We start from the raw sequence: 9,151 nt of genomic DNA on the forward strand, positions 1-9,151 counted from the left end.
CTTCTTCTGCAGTGGTGCAGTTACAAAGCGCCCTGTGCAAACAGGAGTGATTTCACATGGCGCTGCGATGATGAGAATCTGCTCTGAGGGGACGCTCTATCCGATGATTAAATGGAATCCAGAAAAGTGGAGACAGGAGCCGAGTAGTAGTAGATTAAAAACTTAATATTGCAGCATACATGAGTTGGAAAATGATTTCATGAATGAGTCAAACTCCAAAAGTGGTGAATTCCGTCAGCGCTACTGTTGACATCTTTTTATGAGTCCTTCAATGTCTGATGCACAGGCCACTCAGTTACGCCGACTCGGGGCGTTTCTTCATGGAGTTTGCATGTTCTCCCTTTATATGCATGGCTTTTCCGCTTGTCCTCTGGTTTCCACATGCATATAAGTTTAATTTCTTTTTTCCTGTTGTTCAGAACTGCTGTGTTCGCTCACTTGTAGCTCGATACTCGGTCTCCACCAGCATTTAAAGGAACTACCTGGCTCCTTCACCGCTAAATGCATCACTGTCTCCGGTCATTACGAGTCCCAGTTACAGCTGCTGTATTTTGCAAGACTACAAATACACACTCTGCAGGCCGCCACATTAGGGACGCTTGTGCAATGTAATGTAATCTAGGACAACAGCTCAGTTGTAAATTCAGCCTCTACAAATGTAATAATGTTCAGTTCAGATCATCCGAGACAGCTTAATTCGACCATATGTTCATTTGTGAGGCTGTTGCTTGCAGTGCTGATGAGCTGGACAGCGTTATATCCACAATGGTTTCAAATATTGAACTTCTCTTTGGCCCAGTGAGCATACAGAGTGAATTCTGTTTTATTCAAGTCAGTTTATTTACTTCAACTGTGTATATTTTATTAAATTTAATGCATTTTAAAGGATTAGTAACTCAGAAATTTAAAAAAAATATATCATGGTGTTATTGATGCCAAACGCTAGTGAACAGTAAACAGAAGAAAACAGTAAAAGAAAAGAAAAATGACTGCCTAGTATTGAAAGCAGTGACATTATTTACACGCCTGTTCTGAACACAGTTTGGGTTTCTCTCCAGCTTTCCCTCATCAGCAGGTTTAGGTCTCTAAAGTACCTGTAGGTGTAAATGTGTTTGTGTAAAAAGACCCATGGATGGACATCTGATAGTGTTTGAGATAACGCGCCACTAATTTGTAAAACACACTTTTCATTTGAAGCATCAGTCGTCTCTGAGCCAAAGTCTAAATTACCCAGATAATACAATTACAGTTTTTTCTCAAATGAAACATTTCCACAAAAAAAAAAGGAAAAGATTTCACCCTTTTTTTTAAAACCGCATCACTTACTAATTAATGACTGATACCGTTCTTCTACAGTGACGATGGAGCTGTAACACTCACTGGAGATTTGATTCTATTTAGTAGAAACAAAAGACAGTGGAATAAAGCAGCATGCCACAGTAACCTTTCCAAACTCATTGTGCGACTTCACCTTTCCACGCCGAATACATTACTGTAATCTCTCGAGTTTTGTTGCATATGGTAATCAAGTTTGTAGCTTAAAAAGAAACTTTAATGAGTTTTTTTTCCCCCAGAATGTGTTTCTAAAAGGAGCCTTATCTAATATGGATAAGGTTTTAGATTGCAATACTGCAAGAATATCCCTATTTTCCACACTGAAATGTAATAACTTAATGCTCCCCCCTCGCTTTGTCTTTTCTCCCATAAAACCCGAACACTGCTCCTTCTTCAAGTGTTTAGTTTGTTGTAATTTCTTTAAAAACTGTACTTGTGCTGTGTATGCTGCAAACAACAACAGTGGAATAGCGTATGCTCCCACAACCCTGCATAATGCCTCGGCGTCCCGTTACCGGCTCACTTCTTGGTTCAGGAAAATCTTTTATGGGCTGAATATTTTATTTAAAAGTTCAGGAATCCACCAAAGGAAACCTCGGCTTTCGGCGGCGCTGCGGAACAACTGAGAAACGCAAACATTATTACGGAAAGACATTTGTTGTGAACGCTTTCAGGACGCGCTGCAGTTCACACTAAGTGTGAAAACCACAGAGGCAAAACAGGCTTTCTCACCTCGAAAAAAAAAAACACTTCAGAAACTGAAATATAAACTCGATCGAAAGCAAGCAAGCATAGTTACCATAATATTGTTTTTACCGGTGACATTATAAACAGTGTGCAGTGCAGCCGAGGTGAAGGGAGTGAATCCCTCCACGTCGCCACGTTTCAGCCCTGAAGTTTGAAATCCAGGATTTATATCGAAGTAGAGCATCGATGCAAACTCTTACTCATGGAGAATGGAACTCATGCAATTAGCTTTAAGCTTCCATGACACACACGCGCACACACACACACACACACAGCTTTTCAATTCAGTTAAATTCAGCTTTATTTATGTAGTAGGACACAGCCACAAGCTGCTACAGTTCAAGATTACTGGAGGACCGTCACTGAGCTTCTCTTTTTTTTCATTTCTCGGTCCACATTTCACTAATATGTCATGAACTATTCTCTCTCTTTTTGTCTATGAACTCTCTCCCTCCTGCAGTCTCTCTCTCTCTGACCCCCGGGGTTCCAGGGTTCCTCCTGACCTGATCCACCTGCAACAAGTGGAGCAATGCTGAGCTGATTCAGACGATAGATCTGTCTGTATTGTCCTTTCCCCTCCTTCACCCCAACCGGAATAGCAGAAAGCCACCACCTCTGACCCTGGTTCTGTAGTTTTCTCCACCTCTGAGCCTGGTTCTGTAGTTTTCTCCACCTCTGACCCTGGTTCTGCAGTTTTCTCCACCTCTGACTCTGGTTCTGCAGTTTTCTCCACCTCTGACCCTGGTTCTGCAGTTTTCTCCACCTCTGAGCCTGGTTCTGCAGTTTTCTCCACCTCTGACTCTGGTTCTGCAGTTTTCTCCACCTCTGACCCTGGTTCTGCAGTTTTCTCCACCTCTGACTCTGGTTCTGCAGTTTTCTCCACCTCTGACCCTGGTTCTGCAGTTTTCTCCACCTCTGACCCTGGTTCTGCAGTTTTCTCCACCTCTGACCCTGGTTCTGTAGTTTTCTCCACCTCTGACTCTGGCTCTGCAGTTTTCTCCACCTCTGAGCCTGGTCCCGCAAAGGTTTCATCCTTTTAAAAGGGAGTTTTTCCTTTCCACAGTAACTTATGCTTCCTCGTGTGGAACTGCTGGATTTTCTCTGTAAAGCTGCCAAGGTTGATGGACCCATGAAGCCGTGGATAGCCGTGTGCCACAGACAACTGGATGCCGCTCCATCAAAATAAAAAATTCCCCCTTGCACTCACTCCGCAACGCATACAGTTAGCTGGTGCAGATGTAATGGCCTCTGTTCTGTCTGAATTTAGGAGCAGAAAATTATGACTCACGCAGCTTTCTATTTCTTGGTTTTAAAATTGTTTCTGACAGGTTTTAACTGAGGGGGGGAACCGGAGCGCCCGGGGAAAACCCCGCAGCAGCAGAGCTCTGGACCGGCCTGTCCGGCTGATGTTCCCTGATCGTCGAGTTAAATCAGAAGAATAATCACCACGATGAGAATAATGTCGAATACAACTATTGCTGCACGAGTCAGATTGATCGCTGCATTCAGACTTGGGAATCTAGGCTTCCATCTGCCTCTGCGCGACCTTTTCTCAAGGCTCTCGATGAGCTCCTTGAATTCTTTCTTCAGACTCTCGATTATCACGCCGTCAACAGCCGAATCCCTGGACTGGACCAGAGGCTCCAGCTGTGTCTCGGTGTACGACTTTTTGAGGTTCTCCATTGCGACCCTGCTGATCTTGTCGTGGTGCTTGGCCTTCACTATGCATCTCTCAGACACTGTGAGTCCCTCCATCACCTGCTGGGTCAGCTGTTTGCTGTGGGAGATCCACTCCTCCATGTTTTTCGTGTGGTCACAGCCACACGCAGACAAAACTTTGACCACTGCCAGAGACACGGTTATGTGTAGCTGGCGGTGGGCTGCGCTAGCTGTGCTCTCCCTCCCAGACATGCTCTCCTCTGTCACGTTGGTACCGGTTTGCACCATATTGACTGAAAGCGTTCTCTAAACTGAATTCACGTCGAGTCTCAACTAACTCTGACCTTCTGACAGTATTTTCAGCTTGCAACTCAGATCAAGGGCTTTCATCTCTGAGTGGATTCATTGCCATGGTGACATCAGAGCCATTTCAGTGACCTCACTCAAACTGCACATGGTTGCCTAGCAACCATTTCCCTGCAATGGCTACAGGAGTCTGTGGCTAAAGTTAGCTTTCAGACTTAGCTTTGTAGAAAAGCTAAGCTAACATGGCTGTTTGAGGGGAGAGGGGTGTTACCTGTAGGTATTAGGAATGACTCTAAATACCCAGAAGCAGCAGTGCTCCTTCTGGGAGCCTGGTGGAACTTGAGGAGTGTGTAGAGACTGAACCGGACCGAGCTCTCACACTCGGAGGCGGGCAAAATACATACAGTCCACCCCTTCATTGACCGTGTCTTTGTGTTAGTATTTTTCTGGAATGTTTTTATATTTTTAAATGTTCAAAATAAATATATTGTGGCGGTCCCAACTAAAAAATATGATGATAATATTGATTATACAGTCACTGATGTGACTTTATGACTTTTGTGGTGTGTCAAAAGCCACGACTTCCTGTTTGCTCTTGCTGTATATCAAGATGATCTGTGGCGGATGTGTTCTAAAAGATCTTTTTACAAGCAAGACAGTGAAAATAGTTTCTGTACAAGAAGTAAGTAATTATGTAGTTCAAACAATTGGACATATCTTATAAACTTATGTGTCAAAATGCATTATTAATATTTATCTGTTCTAAATGATAAAATAATATCTATGTATAAGGTGATAAAAAAGATTGCACTATATTCATACATGAAGGGAAACTAAATGGTTTATGGATTTCACTTATGTATCACTTTTCCCCTGCTCAAGCAGTCCCCACTGTGATTTGCATTGTTCATCACATTCACACACACATACACACACACATACACCAACGGAGGCGGCTGCTAGGCAAGGTGCTCAGTATGTTTTTTGGTTGGTGTATTACTTGCTTATCACACTCGTCAGTTTGGTTATTTAGCTTGCCTTTATATTTGGTTTAATAGACAGTCCCAGACTTTGTCCAGGTGATATTTGATCGCTGCTTTATTTATACAGCACACATTTATTTCTAGGTACTTTTACAGAGAAACGAATGAGTAGAATAGACATGAGTAGCAGTGTAGCATTGGTAAAGTGACCCCATTAAGGCATAAAATGATGAAATAACAAACACGTTAGTGGTTGAAACTCGCTGCTCGAAGACGACACTCACCAACATAGTAACACCAAGGTGGTCCAGAGGTCGAGAGCAAAGAGTCTGTCTTCAAACACTTATTTTTACACTGGTGATATAAAGAAAAACAAGGTCAGGAAACAATTAACTTTCTTTGTTTTCCTCCTCTATTCACCCATTTCTAATGTATATTAATTCCACCCCCTCATCCTTAAGATGAGATTCCTGCCGTCCCAGCAGAGGGGTCTTCTCCTCTTCTCCCTCCTCGGCCTACTACTCTAAACGGGTGATGAAATGTGAAAGAAAGAGGAGGAGGGGGGGGGGGGGGGGGGGGGGACTAACCTCTCCTCTGTTACTGTGCATCTCTGTGCTGAGAGAAAAGCCTCCCCTCATCCCTTCTCCCAGACGTCGTGCTTTTTTTTTTTTTTTTTTACCCCCGTGGTGCTCAGTTTAACCCCTCCATCCCTCGTCCTCAACCCTGCACACACACTCTCACACTCTCTCTTTTGCAACTCCCACAGTAGCAGAGAGTTGGCTGCGCGATCGCTTGGCTCAATAGGATGAAGCTGATGGTGTTACAGGCACACACAACAGCTCTCATTAGCAGTCTCACACCGATAATGTGGAGATGAAAAGACGCTGCGCCCCTGTGCGCGCTGTGCTGTTTCTCTGTGAGCTCGGAATATGCATTACTGCACTGCTGAAGCCTTGAGGGGCGCACAGCAGCGCTCGTGGCATTGTTTTAAACCTGCTCTGCGGAGGGTAGACAGGAGTCCAGCTGGGGCCGAACGCTTGCGTTTCCTTCAGGACAGCGTATGACTGACAATCGCACTGCGCCGCTGAATTAATGAAGGTTTCCCTCGCCTCCGTGAATGATTAACGTCTGGCATCAAGCTCTTCTTTCCCTGAGTTTTATCATAAACTTTCAAATATCTGTAAGCAGCAAAATGCTGGATGAAATAACACAAGCCTCATCTGTGTCTGCTTTTAAATCCTGTTCGAGATACACTCAATAGTTTATCACTTCCTGTTTTCATCTTATGTTTCCATTGAATTGACACTGACATGGATCCTTCCTTTGGTAAGTGTTGTCAGCAGTGTTGTATGACTGTTTCAACCTTGGGCTTCGTTTACACGACGATTTCATGTGAAAACGCGAAGCTTCAGTCGTGTTTTTGGGGTCCGTTTCCACCACAGCGGTGCTCAGACCCACTGGAAATGTAAACAAGCATCATTAATGTTAATGTTTATAGCATATTACTCCCTGGATGTGTGCGGTTTCACTACAGCAACAAACAACAGCGCCTACTAGTGACCATACATGAAAACGACATTGTTGTCAGTGTTTTTTTTCTCTCTTTCACAAAGACACACACACACACACACACACACACACACACACACACACTTTTAATGTCTTAATATTGTGTACGTAGCTGTAGTGGTTTGGCGCTGCAGTGACACATTAGCGGAGCTGTGATGACTGCCTATTTGGGTTTGTTTGTGTTAATCGGTCTTAATCAAAGTCAGATATTTTCTGCTGCACGCGCTCCTGTGAGGGAAACGTAATCCTTGGCAGTGATGCAGAAGTCGGCGTAACACCTCTTACTGAAAGAAATCGATAAATGAACGAATCACAAGACAAGGAATAAGACGGATTAGATAAACTGCTCTGCTGTTGACATACAGGCAGCATCTGTCAGGTCTTAGAAATTTGAGTTACCATTTATTCAAGGCTGTGAATACATCAAAATGACTTTAGGAGAGCGGAACGCCTCAGAAACTGTGTTGAGACTAACTCAGAGAGAGACAGCAGCTCTGAATCTGTTTACAGGAGCAGAGGAACCACAGAAACTTCAGTAATTATAACATTGATGTCAATTTTGGAATAAATCAGGCACAAAAAGTTAGGGCTTTGTCCTAAAGCCCCTTCTATTCATCAACTACCTCCTACCACTTTGCAATATCTTGACATTAAAGATTCACTCCCATTATTTTGCAGATGACACCCGGCTCTACTTATGCTCTTTTTTTTTTGTATTTAGTCAAACACACAAAACTGGATAGAACCAGCACCACTAAATACCAGAGTTCTTCTGCCTCCATTGCTCCTTCATATTCTTTCTCAGACATGAATATTTGTGGTCAGTAGCCACGTGAAGCCATAAGCACGGTGCTTCCCGCGTCGTCATGGAAACGTGATGCTCTGCCAGTGTGTGGCGTTTGGATCGGAGCCGGAAAAGCATCAAACAAGAGTTCATCAAATATACATTCCGATCCACATTAACGGGTGTGAAATCCCCCTTCATGTGTGCTTGGATGTTTTGAATGGATTAATGTGATCGTGTAAAGTGTGATTAGACCACAAAAGCTGTCAATGTGTCTTAAATTATTCTAATCTAATTAGAGATGAATCGGCTGATTTTTAGTGCTATTTAATAATTGATTTTTTTTTTTTCACCATTGAATGTGAAAGGGAAAATCAAAAATGTAAAGATTTCCCAAGTTAGCACGTTTTGTCTTTCGGATATCACACAGCGCCGCCGTGCCTTCACTTGCTTGATGAATTTCAAAGTGAAACGGCAACATCGCGGTCTCAGTGACTCTCCTCCGGCTGCGTAAAGGTCAAGTGGCTCTCCACGTGATACGAGGCACATGTGTGATTTCAATGAAACAATCCTCCAGAGAGGCGGAGAACAGTGTCCCATCGCACATGTGGCGGTCTCTCCATACAAAACACCTCGCTCCCATGAAGCGCACACACACACACACTCACACACTCACACACGATAATGAAATCTCTCAGATAAAAAGAATCCCACCGATTTTTAGCACAATACGTCTTTTTTTTTCTTTGTTCATATAAAGTGCTTTTAGTAAATTAATCCATGATATGATAGTATACTTGACTGCTAATTCAAAGTAGTGAAAAGATGTTTTTTTTTTTTTTTAGCAGGAATACGACAAGCATGGAAATATTAATGAAAAATGCTTTTCAAAACAGGTGTGAATTGAATAAAAGCAATGTTAAGCTGCTTTAGGCTGCCTGCAATGCATCGTAATAGCATATGACATTTTTCTAGTCTGAATACCTGTGAAATTTCATAAAAGAGGCTGTATTTTTTTTTTTAGATTCATATTTTATAAGGAAAATATATTATTTATTTATGGATCAACAGCACAACAACTCTGCTGCTGCTATTGTGTGTATAATTCATATTATTGAAGTAAATTGTTATTAACAGAAGTTCATAAAGCTTTTTGCAGCATGATTCAGATCATTTCCACCCTGGGATTATTCAAGTATTCTGATTCAAATATATAAATTATAAATTGAATCTGTACGTTAAATAATACAACAATGTGTGATTTGATTTAACAATTTAAAAAAAAAAAAATATTGCTACAACACCATTTTTAGTTCGATGTGAAAGTAAAAACGTATTAAAATTACAAAATGCTAAACACGTATTAATGTTTGCATGTAGAACATCTGCAGGAGCCCGGCTGAGTGTTCTTGAGTTTGCATGTTCTCTCTGCACGTGTTGCTTTTCTCCAGCGTCTCTGACTTCCTCCCACAGGCTTAATGAGAGACCCTGCTAATCCATTCCATTTTCTCTCTTTTTTTTTTTTGTTACATATATTGTTCACTGTGTAGGAAGTGAGAATTTGCAGTGAATTCACAGCACAGAGAATGTCGGCGCTTTGATAGTCGGGGTTCGTATGTTCAGAAAGTGTCTATCGAGCTGTTTTCTCAGCTGGATTTTCCACCTGATGTTGTTTCTGGTGCATTCGGGGGTCAAAGCAGCAAATATCTGGCTGCACTCGCCTTAATTCTCCGGGATGTGGTTTTCCTTTCATCAATTCTAAGCTGTG

Source organism: Salarias fasciatus, assembly GCF_902148845.1.
Source record: "Salarias fasciatus chromosome 7 unlocalized genomic scaffold, fSalaFa1.1 super_scaffold_4, whole genome shotgun sequence".
Taxonomy (NCBI): domain Eukaryota; kingdom Metazoa; phylum Chordata; class Actinopteri; order Blenniiformes; family Blenniidae; genus Salarias; species Salarias fasciatus.